The 21,776-nt window shown below is 42.0% G+C and overlaps 1 protein-coding gene across 1 annotated transcript in view; it reads right to left on the bottom strand.

The window, feature by feature from the left end:
- LOC127452257 (potassium channel subfamily T member 2-like) overlaps positions 1 to 21,776 on the bottom strand; it is a 164,359-nt gene that overhangs the window by 123,165 nt on the left and 19,418 nt on the right. The window lies entirely within an intron of this gene.

Raw genomic sequence — 21,776 nt, 5'->3', positions numbered from 1 at the left:
TGTATGTGTGTGTGTGTGTGTGTGTGTGTGTACGTATGTGCGTATAATTATTTTTTATTTATTATTATTATCTATGTCTTGCTGCTGTTTTTGTAATGTTTTTGTATTGTTGTGCACTGGCAGCTCCTGTCACCAAGACAAATTCCTTGTATGTGTAAGCATACTTGGCAATAAAGCTGATTCTGATTCTGTAAAGGGAACAAACAGGGTGCTTCTCATTTCTGAAATTGTGCATCCTCATTTCCTTTCCTTGCTTCCTTTCCTCACTTTCTAGCTCCATCCACACAGGAAACAAGGAAAGGAAGCAAGGAAAGGAAACAAGGACGAAAGAATGAAAGCAAGATGTTTTTGTAAAATGAAATGTCCTTAGTCACTCAAGCAGCACATCAGAGTGCTGTCTCTGCGCAGCTGCACTACCTCGGTGCGCTTGCTGTTACGTTATTGAAGCTTAATTTATTAATAAATTCATCATAAATTCTAATAATTCAAGATGCACTGTTAAAGTATGTAAAAATTATGGTTTATTTAAACTGCAAAGGTGAAACATGCATTAAAACTGTAGTGCTAGACGTGAAGGGGGAGGAGAATTTATGCATGCATCGGGTGTTTCGACAAAAAAGTGTTACACATAGGATGCTCCATCCTTGGGAAGCTTCCTCTGTCCTCGGTCCTCGCTGTGAATTTGGGGCACATTCCATTCAAAAGTAATCATCCCTATGCCCTATACCACCCCTGAAGGACAGTGCTATGGATGTGGGCACTCTGAAAGAAACATTACTGTATTAATGTACCCATTGCTAACAGTCCAGCGGAAGGGCCCTTCGTGAAAAAAAAAATATATATATATATTTTCTTACTTTAGTTTGAAAATAAGTAAAAACATTCTGTAATGCAGCCTCTTATTAAAAACACAAATCTGGATCTGATAATTTACACAAATTATAGACCAATTTCTAAATTGCCATTTCTTTCAAAAGCATTTTTGGATAAGAATGCTCTTTTTTTGGAGGTCTTTCAGTATGGGTTTAGAGTGCACCATAGCACAGAATCTGCACTTTTAAAAGTTCTTAACAATGTTTTGTTAACTGTGAGATTCTGTGATTTGTGTGCTATTAGACCGTAGTGCAGCATACGATACCATTGATCATGGTATCCTTATAGCCTGACTTGAACAATCCAAGGAACTGTTCTTAACTGGTTTAAGTCCTATTTGAGCAAAAGACGCTTTTCATTTACTCTTGGTGAATTTTCATCTTCCACTACCTCTCTTACCTATGGGATTCCCCCAAGGCTCTGTGCTTGGACCTATTTTGTTTTCATTATGCATGCTTCTCATTGGGTCTATTTTTAAGATGCATGGAGTGTTTTTTCATTGTTACGCAGATGATACTCAAATCTAGCTGCCATTGAAAGGAAAAATAACACACTAGAGCCTCTTCTGGCTTGTCTGGAGGATTTAAAAACTTGGATGTCTTTACATTTTTTACATTTAAATGAAAGTAAAACTATTATTACAAGGCCTCTGATGCCTTGGGGTCTTAATGTTAATTTATGCCCTCTAGCTCTACAGAGTAAACAGATGGTGAAGAATTTACGTGTACTTTTCATGTCAAATCGAGCTTTTTTTAATTTAAGAACACTGACAAGGTTAAGTCTTTTCTTTCTTTTAGTGCTTTTGAGAGGGTGATGCATGCCTTTGTCTGGACTTCTTTGGACTATTGTAATTCCTTTTACATGGGTATAAGCCAGTAATCCTGGTCACGACTGCAATTTGTTCAAAATGCTGCCACTAGACACTTGACAGGTACTTGCAAACGAGACCACATCATTCCAATATTAACCTCTCTTCACTGGCTGCTAGTCTGTTATAGAACTAATTTTAAGATTTTACTGTTTTTAAATCCTTAAATGGGCTAGTGCCATCCTGTCTTTCAGACCTCTTGCACAAACATAAGCCAACTAGATCTCTCAGGTCTTCAGATCAGAGGATTTTGACTGTCCCTCTCCCAGGCTGAGGGGTAACCATGCCTTCAGAGTAGTGGCCCTGAAGCTCTAGAATAGTTTGCCCCTGCACATTAGAACAGCTCCAACATTGCTATCTCTTAAATCTAGATTAAAAACCCATCTTTTCTCCCAGGCTTTTAGCTAAACCATAAATTGAGATTTGTTTGTCCCACTGTGTATTTTGTTGATTTATGTATCAACACTTACAGTATGCTTGTTAATACTTTCTATGTCTTTTTATCTGTTTATTAACGTACGGCACATTGGTCAACTGTCTGTTGTTTTTAATTGTGCTTTATAAATAAATTGCCTTGCCTTGAGTTTGGAACAACCCTTGGAGTGGCGTCCCCTTCCGGCAGTGCTCGTCAAGGGCACAAAAATGCAGTTTTAATTGTTCTTAGGGGTCGGATCATACAGTATGCCTCATTCACCAAAAAATCCAAAGCATGAGAACTCGTGGAGTTAGAAGAGAATATTAAAAGTGCAGACGCAGAGCTGAAGTGCAGAATGTCGTCTGATGGCCTCAGAGAATTGACTAGATTGAAATACAGATTTAATGCTATTTTGTCACGGAAAGTGGAGTTTTGGTTATTCAGGGCAAGACAGTCATACTTTGAGTCAGGGGACAAAGCAGGGAAGCTTTTGGCTAGATATATAAAGCAGAGAGAGTCTTTTTCTACGATTCCCTCAGTGAAATCTGCTGGTGGTGAAATATTTACCTTATAATAGGTAAATATAATATTATATAATAAAATATTAATAATGCTTTTAAAGAATTCTATATTGATCTTTATAGTTCTACGTCTTCATCTACTGATGAAGATATTAGAAACTTTGTGGAACCATTAAAACTTCCTAAACTGACAACTGAGCAAAGAAATTGTCTTGATTCTGAGATAACCTTGGAAGAGCTTGACGAGGTAATTAAGGCTTTACCTACTGGCAAAGCTCAGGGGGCCAGATGGTTTTGCTGCTGAATTTTTTAGACCTTATGCTACAGAACTGGCTCCAGTTTTGCTAGAAGTTTATACAGAATCATTAAAGAACAGAAAGCTTCCTACAACCATGACACAAGCCCGGATCAGTCTGATTCTTAAAAAGGACAAAGATCCAAGCGAGTGTAAAAGTTACCGTCCAATTTCCCTGATCCAGTTAGATGTAAAAATATTGTCAAAAATTTTGGCTAATCGATTAAGTAAAGTTATGACATCACTTATACATATAGATCAGGTGGGATTTATTTGGGTCCGTAGCTCTTCTGATAACATTAGGCATCTCATCAATATCATGTGGTCAGTAGCGAATGATCAATCTCCGGTCGCTGCCATTTCACTTGACGCCGAAAAGGCGTTTGACATGGTAGAATGGGATTATCTTTTTAAGGTTTTTGAAATATACGGGTTCGGGAGTACGTTTATTGGATGGATTAAGTTACTTTATAGACACCCAGTAGCGGCGGTACAAAAAAATTGACTAATTTCAGATTATTTTACTTTGGATAGGGGCACCCGGCAGGGTTGCCCTCTTTCCCTTTTATTGTTCTGTCTTGCCCTGGAACCATTAGCAACCACAATAAGAAAGGAGGATGATTTTCCAGGGGTGGTGGCGGGAGGTATGGCGCATAAACTCTTGCTTTACACAGATGATATTCTATTATTTGTCTCTGACCCCACTAGATCTATGCCTTGCCTCCACAGAATTATTAATTCCTTTTCTAAGTTTTCAGGATATAGAGTCAATTAGTCTAAATCCGAAGCTTTGGCTCTGACAGCGTACTGCCCAGAAACGGCTTTCCAGCCGGGCACTTTCTAGTGGCCCAAACAGGGCATTAAGTATTTGGGTATTTTATTTCCAGCAAATTTGTGTGATTTAGTTAGAGTTAATTTTGACCCCTTAATAAAACGGTTTTCGAGCGATGTGGGCAGGTGGGCTTCATTACATTTATCTATGATTGGGAAGGTTAATGTTATTAAAATGAATTGTATTCCAAAATTAAATTACTTACTGCAGTCTCTCCCTGTAGATGTCCCCCTCTCTTATTTCAAGCAATTTGATAGCATAGCAAAGTCTTTCGTTTGGAATGGTAAGCGTCCCAAATTACATTTCAATAAGTTGCATAGGCCAATTGACAAAGGTGGGCTAGGCCTATCCAAGATTTTATTTTATTATTATGCGTTCGGTCTTAGACATTTGGCTCATTGGTCGCTTCCACCTGAGAGAGCCCCTCCCTGGTTCTGTATAGAACAGGAAGTTCTTGCCCCTATTTCGCCACTGCAGAACCTTTCTATCAAATTAATCGGAGAAGCTAAAGTACATCACGTTATCTCGAACTTGAATTCGGTATGGACTAAAGTGTCCAGATTGTTTAATTCTGAATTTTTTTTTTAAAGTTGCCTCGAGCATATGGCTGAACCCCAAACTATGCATCAACAAGTCCCCTTTTTGCTGGTCAGAGTGGATTGGGAGGGGGGTTACTACACTCGGTGACCTGTATGAGAATGGAGTGTTGAGATCCTTTCAAAATGTGGTTAAACTTTTTGGGATTCCTAGATCTCACTTCTATAAGTATTTACAGCTGCGTCACCTGCTCTGTACTATTTTTGGGAGTGGTTTACACCCCCCTAAAGCGGCAGATACTCTGGAAGAGGAGATTACTGCTTTTGGAAAAGGTCACGAGGCATCGGTGTATTACTCCCTACTAATTCAGAGTATGGGAGACGGAACTTCAACTTCTCTTAAGAGATTATGGGAGAAAGACCTAAATTTGGTATTGGAGGAGGGACAGTGGGCTGGGATTCTAAAAAATGTCAAATCTGCATCCAGAGACACAAGGGTTCACCTCATGCAATTTAAGATTTTACATAGAGTCTATTGGACCCCCTCTAGATTGCATAGGCTTGGTCTTAAAGACACACCCACCTGCTGGCGATGCCAATTAGAAGATGGAGACACAACCTACAGGTGCATTTCAATAAATTAGAATGTCATGGAAAAGTTCATTTATTTCAGTAATTCAACTCAAATTGTGAAACTCGTGTATTAAATAAATTCAATGCACACAGACTGAAGTAGTTTAAGTCTTTGGTTCTTTTAATTGTGATGATTTTGGCTCACATTTAACAAAAACCCACCAATTCACTATCTCAAAAATTAGAATACATCATAAGACCAATAAAAAAAACATTTTTAGTGAACTGTTGGCCTTCTGGAAAGTATGTTCATTTACTGTATATGTACTCAATACTTGGTAGGGGCTCCTATTGCTTTAATTACTGCCTCAATTCGGCGTGGCATGGAGGTGATCAGTTTGTGGCACTGCTGAGGTGGTATGGAAGCCCAGGTTTCTTTGACAGTGGCCTTCAGCTCATCTGCATTTTTTGGTCTCTTGTTTCTCATTTTCCTCTTGACAATACCCAATAGATTCTCCATGGGGTTCAGGTCTGGTGAGTTTGCTGGCCAGTCAAGCACACCAACACCATGGTCATTTAACCAACTTTTGGTGCTTTTGGCAGTGTGGGCAGGTGCCAAATCCTGCTGGAAAATGAAATCAGCATCTTTAAAAAGCTGGTCAGCAGAAGGAAGCATGAAGTGCTCCAAAATTTCTTGGTAAACGGGTGCAGTGACTTTGGTTTTCAAAAAACACAATGGACCAACACCAGCAGATGACATTGCACCCCAAATCATCACAGACTGTGGAAACTTAACACTGGACTTCAAGCAACTTGGGCTATGAGCTTCTCCACCCTTCCTCCAGACTTTAGGACCTTGGTTTCCAAATGAAATACAAAACTTGCTCTCATCTGAAAAGAGGACTTTGGACCACTGGGCAACAGTCCAGTTCTTCTTCTCCTTAGCCCAGGTAAGACGCCTCTGACGTTGTCTGTGGTTCAGGAGTGGCTTAACAAGAGGAATACGACAACTGTAGCCAAATTCCTTGACATGTCTGTGTGTGGTGGCTCTTGATGCCTTGACCCCAGCCTCATTCCATTCCTTGTGAAGTTCACCCAAATTCTTGAATCGATTTTGCTTGACAATCATAAGGTTGCGGTTCTCTTGGTTGGTTGTGCATCTTTTTCTTCCACACTTTTTCCTTCCACTCAACTTTTTGTTAACATGCTTGGATACAGCACTCTGTGAACAGCCAGCTTATTTGGCAATGAATGTTTGTGGCTTACCCTCCTTGTGAAGTGTGTCAGTGATTGTCTTCTGGACAACTGTCAGATCAGCAGTCTTCCCCATGATTGTGTAGCCTAGTGAACCAAACTGAGAGACCATTTTGAAGGCTCAGGAAAACTTTGCAGGTGTTTTGAGTTGATTAGCTGATTGGCATGTCACCATATTCTAATTTTTTGAGATAGTGAATTGGTGGGTTTTTGATAATGTGAGCCAAATTCATCACAATTAAAAGAACCAAAGACTTAAACTACTTCAGTCTGTGTGCATTGAATTTATTTAATACGCGAGTTTCACAATTTGAGTTGAATTACTGAAATAAATGAACTTTTCCACGACATTCTAATTTATTGAGATGCACCTGTATGTCTTTTGGGGATGTGTTAAGATGCAGGAATTTTGGATGAGGATTCAGAGTTTTATGTGTGAGGTTTTGGCCTCTCAAATTTTATTTTGCCCCAGACTCTGTATCTTGGGAGATGGGGCAGTCATTAATTGGGAGAATAAGCACGTGAAAAACTGGGTCCTGTCTAGTGTTATGATCGCCAGACAGATCACTTTGAGGAGTTGGAAGTTGGCTGGAGTGCCCCCTTTTCAGGAGTGGTGTTCAGAGATGGCCAGAGTGGCAGCTCTTGAGGAGGGGGTATCCAGAAGACTGGGGAGTCTGGATATGTTTGAGAAGAAGTGGGGCAGATATCTGTCTTTTTTGGAGGGCTCTTGGGGAGGGACAGTGGAGAGAGAGGTGTAGGGGTTTTATGTGTGTGATTTGTTTTATTTATTTATTTTTTTTATTTTTAATTAATTAATTTATTTATTTTTGTTGTGTGTCCATGGTTGTGTGACCACTGGGGTGTTGGGTGGGGGATTGGGAGGGGTGGGGGTAGTGGGTGTTGTATATGTGTGTTCTGCTATGTATATATTTAATGGTTGAATCAATAAAAAAAAAATCGGAAAAGGCTATAGGCATATAGCTCACGTAAGGAAAATTTTACACTGTAGACTCGCATAATGGTGTCTCTTTGTTAAGCCGTCCCTTTGTACAGTATGTACTACATCGTGTTATTCTATCAAAGAGATATTCACCTGGCCTCTATACAACACTCATGTGCTGCTGAACATTACTGGCTTTCTTTCTGAAAATAGATATTCTGTTAAAAAAAAAAGATGAGTATTTCTTTCTGTCCATTATTTTATTTATCGTAAAGTGCATTTTGATTCTTTAATTGAGTGTCACTTCCAGCTTCTATAATAGAGACAAATCATTCTGGCAAGTGACACTGACTCCATATTCAACTCTAGCACAAAATGCGATGAAGATCTGAAAAAAAAAAAAAAAAAAAAGTGTCCACTGAATGATGAGATACACACATACTTTTAAAGGACATGCCGTCAAAACCAGCCCTCTAATAATACATGTACAGACAGAGAAAGATGCTCTCAACCAAGATGCACACATCCAGCCGAAGGTAGGATGAGGCACCAGGTGCCCTGTCCCTGACCTACATACACACTGTGGCTTTTCAACTGTTTCTGAAAGAGACATTTAAGAGCAAAGAGGTCTTAGAGTTCAGCTGAATAAAATGACACAGGGACATAATGCATTTGCAACCTTGTGTCATTTTATATTCCGTTTTCTGTGTTAAATTTTTTTTACTGGACAATCCAGAGATCTACTGTTCATGTTTATTTTGAACTTTTTTATATCTTTAATAAGCATAATTTTCAGTCATTGATAATGAGGAAAAATCTGCCTTCAGCAAAAGCGTTCAAGGGGTCTTCACAGTAGCGTATGCATATCATTTTAAAGGTAATTTGTGTGTAATTGTTTTTTAGAAATCTTCAAACACTTTCTCCTTTTCTCATTTAATATGCAGAGACATCAACATAAGTAAACCATTCATAGGTTGATTTCCCCAAAAAGTGTAAATACTGTGGATCTGTGGTGCTGCCAAACCATTGCTCTTGATTGAGCATCCAACCAACCCGACATAGCAACATTGGCTCAACCAGTGGTGTGGGTTCTAAATGACCATAAAGTGTCCTGTTGGTCTTTTTATGATTAAAATAATGCTCACAAGTGCCCATTTATTGCATGCATACTTTATTGTTTACTACCCAGCAGTCCCTACTAAAGTACCCTTGCAGTCCACCATCTCCGAGTCCACCCTGACTAATCAAGCGTACAATACTGCCAGAGACCAATCACATGAATGAGTTAAATGAGTCCCATTTATTGGTTACATTGTTCCCAGTCTAAACATTTATGGTGTAAACTGTTTATTGAATTTGAAATTGTCTTTTTTTTTTTTTTAAATACCAGAATCAAATGATTTTCACGACTTTCAGCTCTGTAAACGGTTCTCAAACGCTCATTCTTCCGCCTATCCGGATAAAACACCAATCTAAGATCATGTAACACTCCTGAATCAAGTGCAAAACATACAGTTACCAGTGTAGACCAATTCTTAAACATATGACTCTTCTGCTGCTCTTTAATGCTGCCTCCCAAATGAATGACTCTGATCAGCTGGTTTTGTTTATTGAATCAAAAACTGAACCGCAGGTCATTCCTTTTGTCATGTCCAAATCTTGAGACTCAAATCAGACTAACTGGTTGTTAATATGACAATGTGTTGTTTAAAGATACACATTATGAGTTTGTTGTTATAAGTGGTCTTTTCTAAACATTTATGAATGAATAAAATATGTTAATAAAAATTCTGATTAAACACACCATTTGCAAGAATCTGTTATATTAAACTATAAAATTATATAGTAATTTGCTAACAGACTTCTGAGGGAAGTAAATACAATAAGAATTGCATTACTGATTTCCAAATGTTTCTTCCTCAAACATACTAAAAGAATCGTTAATGGAACCGTTAAGGAACCAGAATTGTTGAGAAGAATTGGAACCGGAATTGTTAAATTCCTTACAATTCCCATCTCTATGTATACATTTCCTTTTTAAGAAAGAAAGCAAAACAATATGTAACAATAGAATCCTTATTTATTTATATATATATAAAATTAATAAATCACACACATTTAAAATTGCATATCCCTCTCCACTGTCCCTCCCTGAGAGTCCTCCAAAAAGGCCAAATAGCAGCCCCATTTTTTTATTAAATGAATCTAAGTTGCCTAGCCTTCTACAAGACATCTCCTCGAATGCCACTACCCTGCCCATCTCTGTGCACCACTCTTCCATCCCCTAAGAATGATCTGTCTGCCGATCAAAACACTGGCTAGGACACAATGTTTTGTGCATTTATCCCCTCTATTAATGACCGCCCCGTCACCTAAAATACAGAGTCTGGGGCTAAATTAAATTTGAGTGCCCAAAATGTCACACATAAACTGAATCCTCAACCAAAATTCTTGGATCTTAACATACCACCAAAAAACATAGGTTGTGTCCCCATCTTATGATTGGCATCGTCAGCAGGTGGGTGTGTCTTCAAGACCAAGCCTATACAATCCAGAGGGGGTCCAACAGAATCTATGTAAAATCTTAAATTGCATAAGGCGCACCCTTGCATCTCTAGATGTAGACTTGACATTTTTTTGAATCCTATCCCACACTCTCTCCTCCAATACCAAGTTTAAATCTTTCGCCCATAATCTCTTGAGAGAAGTTGAAGCTCTGTCCCCCAGGCTCTGAATTAGCAGGGAGTAATACACTGATGCCTCATGACCTTTTCTAAAAGCAGTATTCACCACTCCCAGATTATCTTCCACTCTAGGGGGGGTGTATACTACTCCCAAAAATAGTGCAAAGCAGGTAGCGCAGCTGTAAATACCTGAAGAATTGTGCCCTGGGAATCCCAAAATGTTGAACCAAATTTTCAAAATTCTCAACACTCGGTCACCGAGCATATTAATCTCCCTCACAATCCACTCTGACCAACAGAAAGGGGACTTATTAATACATAATTTGGGGTTCAGCCATATGCTCGAAGCAACATTTAAATAAATGTCTGCAATTAAACACTCTGGACACTTTTGTCCATACCGTGTGCAAATGCGAGATAACGGGATGTAACTTAGTTAGTTTAATAGAAAGGCTTTGCAATGGTGAAATAGGGGTAAGAACTTCCCGTTCAATACAAAACCAGGGAGGAGCTCTCTCAGGTGGAAGCGACCAATGAGCCAAATGTCTGAGACCGAATACATAATAATAAAACAAAATCTTGGGTAGGCCTAGCCCACCTTTGTAAATCGGTGTAATCGGGGACATTTACCATTCCAAATGAAAGACTTCGCTATGCTATCAAATTGCTTGAAATAAGAGAGGGGTACATCTATAGGGAGAGACTGTAGCTGGTAGTTGAATTTTGGAATACAATTCATTTTAATAAGGTTAACCGTCCCCGTCATATATAAATGTAATGAAGCCCACCTGCTCACATCGCTCGAAAACCTTTTTATTATAGGGTCAAAATTAACTCAAACCGAATCACAAAAATTTGCTGGGAAAAAAATACCCAAATGCTTAATGCCCTGTTTGGGCCACTGGAAGGCACCCGACTGAAAAGCCATTACTGAGCAGTACGCTGTCAGAGCCAAAGCTTCAGATTTAGACCAATTTACTCTGTATCCTGAGAACTTAGAAAAGGAATTAATAATTCTGTGGAGGCAAGGCATAGATCTAGTAGGGTCAGAGACATGATCTCCACATGAAAGGCGCTTGCAGATATAACCGTCTCATTCTGTGTTTTGGTGATAGTTAAGACTTGATGTGCTTCTATGGTAATTAAATTGTGCCTTAAAGGCTGCAAAGTACTTGCTTTCTGTCACAAGTCCCATCTGGGCTTGTTTTGTACATGCAAATAGCATTAAGAGGTCCTTTCCCATCGCTGTTGTGTATGTGTTGTAGTGTGTCCGTCAGTATAATGAGTCCGGGTGACACATCGCAAAGGTTCCGCCCTAGTCCCATTAGTGTTTTTGCTGATTTATTCTTTATGAACAGTAAATTAGTTAATTGCAATTAAGAAAACGCTTGAACTTTTCAAATGAATCACAAGCATTAATGCATTAATTTTGACAGCTCAACTCAAAACATTCGGAGGTAGTCAAAAATGTGTGTTACCCCACTGCATTTGTAGATGGGCTAAACACTAATCCCTCCTGATGCATCCTGTAGAGCAGTGAAGCACTGCCCTTCTCATCTGTCAATCATCCATTGTACTAAAACAAGGCTTTAAAACTTTAAGGCTTTGCCTGTTACATGCGGCTTTATAAAGAAATAACCGAATGATCTGAAAAGTTAAAAAAGTGCTTACATTTACATGCGCAAGACTTCACAGAACCTCTTCAATGTGCCTGATATCAACAACACCCGAAACGGGTCTTAAAGGGACAGTTCACCCAAAAATGTTCTGTCAGAATTTACTCATCCTCAGCCTCAGTCATGATCTAATTTCATTGCATCTTTTTTCCAAACAATGAAAGTGATGGACAATGAATGATGACTGACACTAACATTCTGCCTAACATCTCCTTTTGTGTTCTGGAAGTCAAAAAGGTAAAAAAGGTTAGCAACATACTGTAAGGGCGAGCAAATCCAGGTATAAACTGGGCCTATGAGTATCTATCCCTCTCAAACATAAGAAAAGTTGCAAGAGAATTGGCTGTTCTGTGGAATGACTTATGAGGCTGCTTATCCTAGTTGCCCAAAGTCCCTGCCAACAAATAAAATGAAAGTAATAATTTCTCAGTTATATGCGAGCGCCTCTGACTTTAAGTAAATATACTCTAGGCATTCCCCCACTAATCCAAAGTCTTGATTAAAACACTCTTTAAAACCTTTCATCTCCCATGATCTTCTCTCATACTGTTTCTACTCATGCGCCAGACCTGCCTTTATTTCCCTAAACTGATAATATAGCATGCATCTTTTCGCTTGTTGTAATATAATTAAGTGCAAATGACCCTGAGTGGCAGGTTAATTTGGATGTTGAGGTCTTAAATGGCAGTGTATTTGAGGAGACGTACCCCGGGTCTAGAGCCTGCTTTTTATGTCCATTACCCATTTAGAGTGCCATCATCCATTATGGTACCCTTGAGCTCCAGTACTGCCCAGAGCTTTGCCAGTATTAGCAACTTGGTGTCCTCGTTGCCCGCTTTGTAGTCCTGTAAATTTTTATGGAGTTATATTTGCCATTTCATCAAATGAGAATAAATGTCTATTATATGGCCTGTTGTGAACTGCCACTAAAAGCAATTTACGAAGGGAAAATTTATGAAATATGATAAGCGCATTGTTTTTTAAAGCCACATCACAGTGTCTACGAGGCTGGCAAGAGCCTAATGAAATTCAGGTGGTATATTGCGTTAAAGTGATTTGGGAGCAGGGGAGATCCGATAATGCGTGGAGTGTGTTGGAGAGATCGTTGCAGCAGAGATACACAATGCTACACATGCACAGATAGGCATCATGGGAGATTCTGTTTAGCTAAGTGGCCTAGGTCACTGACGGAGGCGATGAGGGTATTCCTGACAGGTATTACCATACATTGTCAATACATGCAGCCTTTAGCCTCATTTTCAGAACCTTAATTTATCCCCGGAGGACCCACAAGAGTCAGCTATGTCCTGTGATATTAATTAAATTTTGCTTCTTTCTTTTTTTTTAAGTCAGGGGTGGGGAGCTTGGTTTAATTTGGCTGGTTCACCGATGTGATACTATCACTCACCAACAAGCCTGAGGCGCTCAGGTTTATTACGGTCCCAGTTAATTAGACCCACACTCTAATTAATGTGCTGCAAATCTTTTTGAGGCGAACTCTAACCTAAATATATTCAGGTTGGAAGGGCTGTGCAGTATGTCAACCGGAAGAGATTGTCCTATATCGTATTTACCGTGGGTATATAAAAGACAATTTTAAATGCAATTCAGAGGTTGCAATTTCACTTTAAAATGACATTTTTACTCTACTGACGGTTAGGTTTAGGGTTAGGGTTAGGGAGTAGAGTTAATAAAATATGCCTTTCTGTTGACTGTATTACATAATTTACAACTAAAAATAAAATTTTTACAACAACACTTCTAGCTTCGGCCACTGGGGGCAGTTTTATCAATTTCCGGTAAGTACAGATTTCAGCAGCATCATTTTCGACTTCCTGTCACTGAAATCAATTTGTGATCAGTCTGCCCAAACAAGGAAAACATTTTTTTAAGGGTGGTTTTTATGCACAACGTGAATAATACTTCACATTACATTGATGTGTGGTCGCGTGTGCGTATTTCAGCTATTTTGCAATGGTTTTGAATGTATTTCATCCAATCAGAATTTAAAGTTGGAACTATTAATTTCTAACTATCAGTTAATTAGGCAAATATGATTAGAATTGTATTGTTAGAGTTTATTAGAATTGAACTGTTTGAAGTCTTTTGAAGTTTTATATAAGGTGAAACTTCTCATCCATTTATGAATAATAATTTCTTTGGTTTGCATTCATCAAGTTATAAATAAAAACAGAAAATAATCAAATGAGTTGAAGGGCCCTATTTTAAGACTGCCACATCTTAAGCACAGCTCAATGTGATACGTCATATGTACAAAGTCAGTGGGCATGGCCATGAAGTTTTATTTTTTTCATGCAAGCATGCACTTCAGCCCAAAGTATCCTTGGGCCAGATGCAAACACCGAGGGTCAGCATACATCATCAGCAGAGTGCCCGAGCACTGAACGCATGCCACCTGATTTTTCTAACTGCGCGTCTATGAATGCCCAGATTGCGCATGCGCCTGAATTATTTGCACAATTAATAGGTCCTGAGGAAAAATAGTCCAGTATCTTATATCAGCTGTAGCGTGTATGTGCCAACCGCCTGTGTATGCGCTCATGGTCAAATGAAGTATACTTTGAAAGGCTTGTGTTTGTCTGTACGCAGATGCTAAGCGTTCATGTTAAAACCGAAGTATACTTTGCGCTTTAGTCTTAGGCATCGGTGGATATGATATATATATAGAACTGGATCGCTGATGCAACTAAACTGCCAATAAGAGGTGAACCCACCGGAAGTGTTCGAGCGTTCATCTTGGTGTGCCCCAACTGCCATAGAGCTTCAATGACTGACAGCTGATAACGCCGCTGTTTCACCATCTCCGACCTACGGATATGACAGTCACATTTCAGCCTCTAGCGACAATCATGATTAACATTTAATTTGCTTGTTATGGATTATATTTGTTACGAGGGAGACAATATAAGTGGATCGAGATGTCAAAGCATTCACTTGTTTCCGGTGTGAAGATTATCAGTGCAGCAGAACGATCATCAAGGGATGTGGCAAAACTTTCCGCAAGTTGTAATGTAAAGCCCAAAGTATGCTTTGGTCAGATGCAGACGTACAACAAGCATGATGCAAATCTCATCGTTGGCAGAGTGTGCGAGCACTTAGAGGAAGCCCGTTTTTTCTAACCGCGCGTCTTTGAACGTGCAGAATGCATATGCGCCTGGAGTTAGTGGACCACAAGGTGGCAACACAAGCTGTTGGCGCACATGCTAAAATACCCGGGATTTGTCTGTTTTCCTATTGAAGTGCTTTCTGTAGTCATACACAGATACATGTCATACATTATGTGTGCGTTTGCCATTTAAACCATTTAATCAGTTTAATTCATCTTTGCTTTGCGTGTCTCCCTCCCTCTCTGTGTGCCCACTGCGTGTGTGAGAGAGAGGCAGAGAGAGAGAGCATGTGCTCTCAGACAAGTGACCGTGAGAAAAAAGGCATTTTTTAATGAAAACATTTACCATACATGAAACAAGTAACTCTTAATGAACACTTTGATGTTCACAATAAATATCTCTGAAAATGTCTGATTGTAACTTATCTCAGTTCAGTGAACTTGTTTACATTCAGCTGATCTGTTCACCACTGATTCCCACATATAATTACATGTGTAGGATGTTTGCATTGTAGGGATGTAAAGGCAGATTTTAGAAATAAAATCAGTGGTTAAATGTTGAAATAAGATGATGTTCTATTAATTCAACAGGCACAATGGAATGTTTGGGCATAGCAATATGCCAGCACAGTGGCTTCAATGTTATGACATAATCAGCAATCCAGTTCTATATATATATATGTACACACACACACACACACACACACACACACGCTTGTCAATTGTCAGAAATAACAGGAAACATGGACGAAGCCAGGTTCATTCATACATTGTTTTTGTTTTTTTGAGGAACTTTTATTTTGACACCAGAAACATCATAACGTTCTGGTTACAATGCGTAACCTCTATTCCCTGATGGAGGGAACGAGACGTTGTGTCGATGTAGTGACACTAGGGGTCCCTGTACAAAACACCGCAACTGGCTGAACTGTGTTATGTGAACTGGCGGTGTGTGACAGGCAGACCACTGTGTGCCTCGTAACCAGCGCACCAGGCCGACACGTAACCTTTGCCCAAGGAAGATGCAGTTTGCCAACAGGGAAACGAATTAGCAGAAGATATACATCGCATGGGGTTACCTACGGGGAACTGCCACATGCAGAGCACCTACCCCAGTACAGGACTATTAGTTAGCACGTGTACTGGGCCAGTAGCGAGTCTCTCTGAAAACTCGACTGCCACAGGGCTCAGAGGAAGTCAACCAGGGAACACAGTTTGTGAACACTACTGGGAGTTAATGGCGCATCTCTTCAGCTCAGGGGAGGTGAAAGGCGCTATGTGCAAGCAATACACCCGGCCGGCTGTCCCGGACTTACCTGCTTGTATTGTGTGCGAGTTGTGACATACAACGGGAGCACAGACCGCCTAGACGGTTGACATATGCTACCGTTGCCATGTTGTCTGTCCGAACTAACACATGCTTGCCCTGGATCAATGGCCGGAACCTCCACAGGGCGAGCAGAATTGCCAGCAACTCGAGGCAGTTGATGTGCCAACATAGCCACGGGCCCGTCCACAAGCTGGTGGCTGCGTGCCCGTTGCAAACGGCCCCCCAGCCCATCTTGGAGGCATCTGTCGTGACCATGACGCGCCTGGAGACCTGCTCTAGGGGAACGCCTGCCCGTAGAAATGCGAGGTCGGTCCAAGGGCTGAAGAGGCGGTGACAGACTGGTGTAATGACCACACGATGTGTCCAGCGGCACCATGCCCATCTCGGGACTCGAGTCTGAAGCCAGTGCTGAAGCGGTCTCATACGCATCAACCCGAGCGGAGTGGCCACCGCTGAGGATGCCATATGCCCCAGGAGCCTCTGAAAGAGTTTCAGTGGAACCGCTGTTTTCTGTTTGAACGCCTTCAAACAGGTCAGCACTGACTGTGAGCGCTTGTTCATGAGGCGCGCTGTCAACGAGACTGAGTCCAACTCCAAACCGAGAAAAGAGATGCTCTGAACCGGGAGGAGCTTGCTCTTTTCCCAGTTGACCTGAAGCCCTAATCGGCTGAGGTGCGAGAGCACCAGGTCCCTGTGTGCACACAACATGTCCCGAGAGTGAGCTAGGATTAGCCAATCGTCGAGATAGTTGAGAATGCAAATGCCCACCTCCCTTAACGGGGCAAGAGCTGCCTCTGCGACCTTCATGAAGACGCGAGGGGACAAGGACAGACTGAAAGGGAGGACCTTGTACTGATACACCTGACCCTCGAATGCAAACAGCAGGAAGGGTCTGTGTCGAGGTAGAATAGAGACATGGAAGTACGCGTCCTTCAGGTCTACTGCCGCGAACCAATCTTGATGCCGGACGCTCGCCAGAATGCGTTTTTGTGACAGAATCTTGAATGAGAGTCTGTGTAAAGCCCGGTTCAGTACTCGCAAGTCCAAGATTGGCCGCAACCCACCGCCTTTTTTCGGTACGAGGGGCTGTAAAACCCCTTCTTCATCTCGGCCGAAGGGACAGGTTCTATCGCATCCTTCTGTAGGAGGGTGGCGATCTCTGGCGGTAGCAGCGTTTTCGTCCTTCACCAAGGTGAAGTGGATACCGCTGAACCTGGGCAGATGCCTGGCAAACTAAATTGCGTAGCCGATCAGGTCTGGATCAGCCATCGCGACGGACTGGAAAGCGCAAGCCACGCATCCAAGCTCCGCGCAAGGTGGATCAAAGGGACAATCTCGTCAGACGTACCGGCAGGTGGGGCCTCGCGGCGGGGTGGAGCTCAAGGTGCCACACCATGTCGTGGCCGTGCTGAGTCTAGGGACATCGAAGCACTTACCTGGCTCCTTGTGACCACCCCCGGAACAGCTTGGGACAGGGGAGGAAGAGGCCTGTCCTAGCAACCTGTGGAGACTGTCACATCAGGGGCGGATCTGTGCCACAGCTGGGCGCGCAGGGGCGGGGAGACCGCTCTTTTGCTGAACTGTTGGGTACCGCAGCCACTTGGGCATGCGGCGAAATTAAATGAAAAAGCAACAAAAGATTCTCCTTCTGGCCCTCCACCGGGGGATGGAGTGATCTGTTTACCAGCTCCAAGGTGGGTTTCGTCATCGCTGGGTCGCCCGTCTCAGGAGCACTTCGAAGCCTTCCGTGGGTTCTTGGCGGCTGGCCGTGAGATGGGTGGCATCTGCTTCCTGCGGTGGGCTCCACGCCGGGGCCGAGCCGAAGGGACGGGCTGCGGCGGAGCCGGTGCAGTCACTGCAGTGGGACGCCCTTGGCAACGAGCAGGCAGGGTGCGGGATCTTGAGCCGCGCCGGGGCAGGATATGCCGGATAGCTTCTGTCTGCTGCTTCACCACGAGAACTGCTGGGCAAAGTCCTCGACGGTGTCGCCAAATAGGCCAACCTGGGAGATAGGGGCAGCAAGGAACCGTGCCTTGTCGGTCTCACCCATCTCGACCAGGTTGAGCCAAATGTGGTGCTCCTGGACCACTAAGGTGGACATCGCCCGCCCGAGAGACCGCGCCGTGACCTTCGTCGTCCGAAGAGCGAGGTCGGTTGCCGAGCGCAGTTCCTGTATCAAATCTGGGGCAGAACTACTCTCGTGCAGTTCTTTTAGCACCTTGGCTTAGTGGACCTGCAGGAGAGCCATGGCGTGCAGGGCAGAGGCAGCTTGTCCAGCAGCACTGTAGGCTTTGGCCGTCAGGGACGATGTGAACCTACAGGCCTTGGACGGGAGCTTTGGGCGTCTGCGCCAGGTGGCTGCGCTCTGCGGGCATAGGTGCACCGCGAGCGCATTATCCACCGGGGGAAATCGCCGAATAGCCCCTGGCCACCCCGCCATCGAGGGTAGTGAGGGCGGGGGAGCTGAAAGATCGGGACTGGGCAGTAAAAGGTGCCTCCCACGATTTTGTCAGCTCCTCGTGCACTTCCGGGAAGAAAGGTACTGGAGCGGGGCGTAGCTGCTTTGAGCGGCGCCACGAGCCCAGGAACCAATCATCAAGCCGCGAGGGTTCAGGGGAGAGCGGAGGGTTCCACTCTAGCCCGATGCTCGCAGCCATCCGGGAAAGCATGTCCGTCATTTCCACATCAGCCTGTGACTGGGCGACCGTCCCCGAGGGGGAGGTCTGTGGGAAAATACCCGGCAGAGGTGGTCCCATTGGGGTCCCCAAATCACCCCCAGTGCTAGCCGCGCTGGCCTCATACCCGTAGGTAGAAGGACCGAGGCGGGGAGCCGCTGGGGTGGCTTGCTTTCTTATGAAAGCAAGCCGCAACCGCAACGTTGCCATGGTCATGTTCTCGCAGTGAGCACATGATCCATCCACGAATGCTGTCTCCGCGTGGGTCGCGCCCAGACATGAAAGACAGCGATCGTGACCGTCTGAAGTTGAGAGGTAACGACCGCAACCAGGAATAACACATAAACGGAAAGGCATCTTTAAAAAGATGCGTCTTTAAAAAGACGTTCCGTGTGTGCCGCTCTTTTAGAAAAATATACTCTCTTTTTTCTGCCGAAGCGCCCAGGGGCGTTCTCTGCAGTGCACCAGTGCAGAGGAGAGAGAAGCCGCTGAAATGCGCTGTCAGATCCAGCAGAGGTGAATGAACACTCAGCTCAGTAAACATCGACCGTTCGGCTCTGAAGAGAAAATCTGAATGAGTGGTTGCACGCCAGCTCCTTTTACACCCGTATGTCCGGGGGAGTGGCATGCAAATACCACTCACCAATTTTCATTGGCCTTTTATCAAAGACCAGAGGTGTCTCGGGCTCCCAAGAGTGACCCCTAGTGTCACTACATCGACATAACGTCGAGTGAGTGACAGATAGGGAACAGATATTACTAAGACAGCTTGCTGACGATAATGGAATTTTGGTCAAATACAAGCTATTTTCACGGTGTGAAAATGTACAACATGCATCAAATGGTTTGTGATATACATAAATTAATATAACCTTTAGAATCAAACCCAAATCTAAAACCTTTAGAAAAATAAATAAAACCTGTCAATCACTACAGAAAGCATACTCTCCTCTGCCATGTTGAAAGTTTATATCTCCTCCCATCTTGGAAACTCGGGTATCAAAATTATCTCTGATTTTCCCAGTCATAATATGTCTTGATGGGTCGTTCATGTGCAATGTCCGAGAGGGAAACTCGTATTTATGATAATTCCAATAATACTTGAAGGCAGCATTTGCACTTGATTATTAAAAAATAGGTATCAACACATGGTTATTAAATTATAAATACTTTTTTCGTTGTAACTATATTGGGATATACTACATGGCCAAAAGTATGTGGACACCTGAACACCACACCCATCAGTGCTTGTTGAATATTTAATTTTAAACTCAATGTTAATAATAGGGAATTTGGCTTTCTCTTTGCTGCTATAACAGTGTCTACTCTTTTAATTCACCTGTTAGTAATATGTAGCAAAAAAGAAATAGCAAAAACATTAGAGGGGGGTCTTTACATTCTTTTGGAAATATAGTGTATAAACTGTTAAAGTGATATAAAAATTTATATAAGATTAAATGTAATACAATTAATATGAAAATTTGGTCATATCCCCCATCCCTTCAGGTCAATTTCTGTTTATTTTGAAGAGCCATGTTAGTGGCCCAAAAAGTGATGGAGATTAAGGCAACACATTCCTCTGAGGCCAGCGATGTTGATTTTATGTGATTGGATGGTGTTTCTGCAAGGGCACGACTTTAGAGTAAATCAAAGATAAAGACCGGCATCTCTAGCGCTTAATGCCTGGAGCTTTATTTTAAGACTAGTTCAAAGCAAAAGGCCAGACTGCTCTTTTCACTGTGAAAACCGTAGCGTCAACCCACACGAGTGCTGAAATGCAACAGCTAGTCATGTGGTATTTAAGACTCGGGTTATTGTCAAATAACTAAAATGCACTCGGTTTAGCAGATTTGTGAGCAAGTTTAATTTTGGCCTCTCATTATGTACACAAAACATTCTGTTCACTGCAAGGTGCATACAATATAAGGACAGCTCACAGAGATACTATTGTCTGGATAATTTTCTTACTTCCTAGGGTTAAATGTATGTGGTACCACTAGCACAGTCCAGAAATTTGGTTCAAACACAAAAACTCTGTTCCAAAACCTAGTGAGTCAATATGCGGTGTACTTTTGAGGCAGCATCCTAACTAAAATGGAACCTCATAAGTCACAAATTTGGAACACTCTACATAGGCTTGGCCAGTGTTTAGCCCAAAACTGAGCACTTGTTTTAAACGGGTCATGACATACTCTTTTTTTTTTTTTTTTTTAAAGAATTTTATTATCTTCCCTGTGGTCCACTAAAGTTATTTTGCACCAAAACATATTCATATTTTAGTAATATATGAACATTGTAGATCGCGGAGATCTGTGGAGGATTTGTCGCCGGCCCAGCCTTGCGTGCCTCTCTCCTCCAGCCAGGGCTAGGAGCATGATGACACAGCGCTCACTGAGACTGATTGTGAGTGCATGAAAACTTGAAACGCTTCACTTTCGGTTTCAATTTGAATATACAACTACACTCCGCTGCATCCGCTGCATAACGCCCACTCATCTGCCATTGCCTCAATAAGTGTCCTCTATGCCATGGTGATTTGTTAGAGTGCATGCTCATTAGCGGACACAACAACACACATAAAAGTACTAACATAGCAATGTAATACATTTTGAAATGAATTCTACTTAATTAATATTATTGTCTTAGCAATAAATGTGTAATCCAAGTAACTTAATTTTATTCATGTCTGTAACTGTAATCAGATTACGTAATTTTAAAAGTAACATGTTACATTACTGCAATACCACAAAATGTAATAAGATTACAGTAACTGTCACAGTTAGTTACCTTTATGTTCATAAGGACTCTTATTTTGATATGGTTATTGTCTTCTGTTATTAGTTTGCCCCAAACTACATTTCCCATGTTGCACTGCCCTCATCACAGCCATCTGTTCCCCATCTACCTCACCTGTTCCTTATTCTCTCATCAAGCACCAGTTTGTATATATACCCTCTAGTTTTTATCTCTTATTGTCAGTTCTTATGTTACCTTGTATGTTCCTTAGATCGTTGTTAATGTGTTTACAATATTGTTTGGTTCTTTGTATAACACCACGTTGTTTTGTATAACCTTCATTAAAAGCCTGCGTATAGATCCATCGTCACCCATCTCATCTCTGCTACAAATCGTTACAGTAACATGTTAGATTAGATTTTAGATTACACGTTACTGTAA

The sequence above is a fragment of the Myxocyprinus asiaticus genome, chromosome 14 (assembly GCF_019703515.2).
Source record: "Myxocyprinus asiaticus isolate MX2 ecotype Aquarium Trade chromosome 14, UBuf_Myxa_2, whole genome shotgun sequence".
Classification (NCBI taxonomy): domain Eukaryota; kingdom Metazoa; phylum Chordata; class Actinopteri; order Cypriniformes; family Catostomidae; genus Myxocyprinus; species Myxocyprinus asiaticus.
Note: the sequence above shows the minus strand (reverse complement) of the source record. Positions and strands in the feature narration are given on the sequence as shown.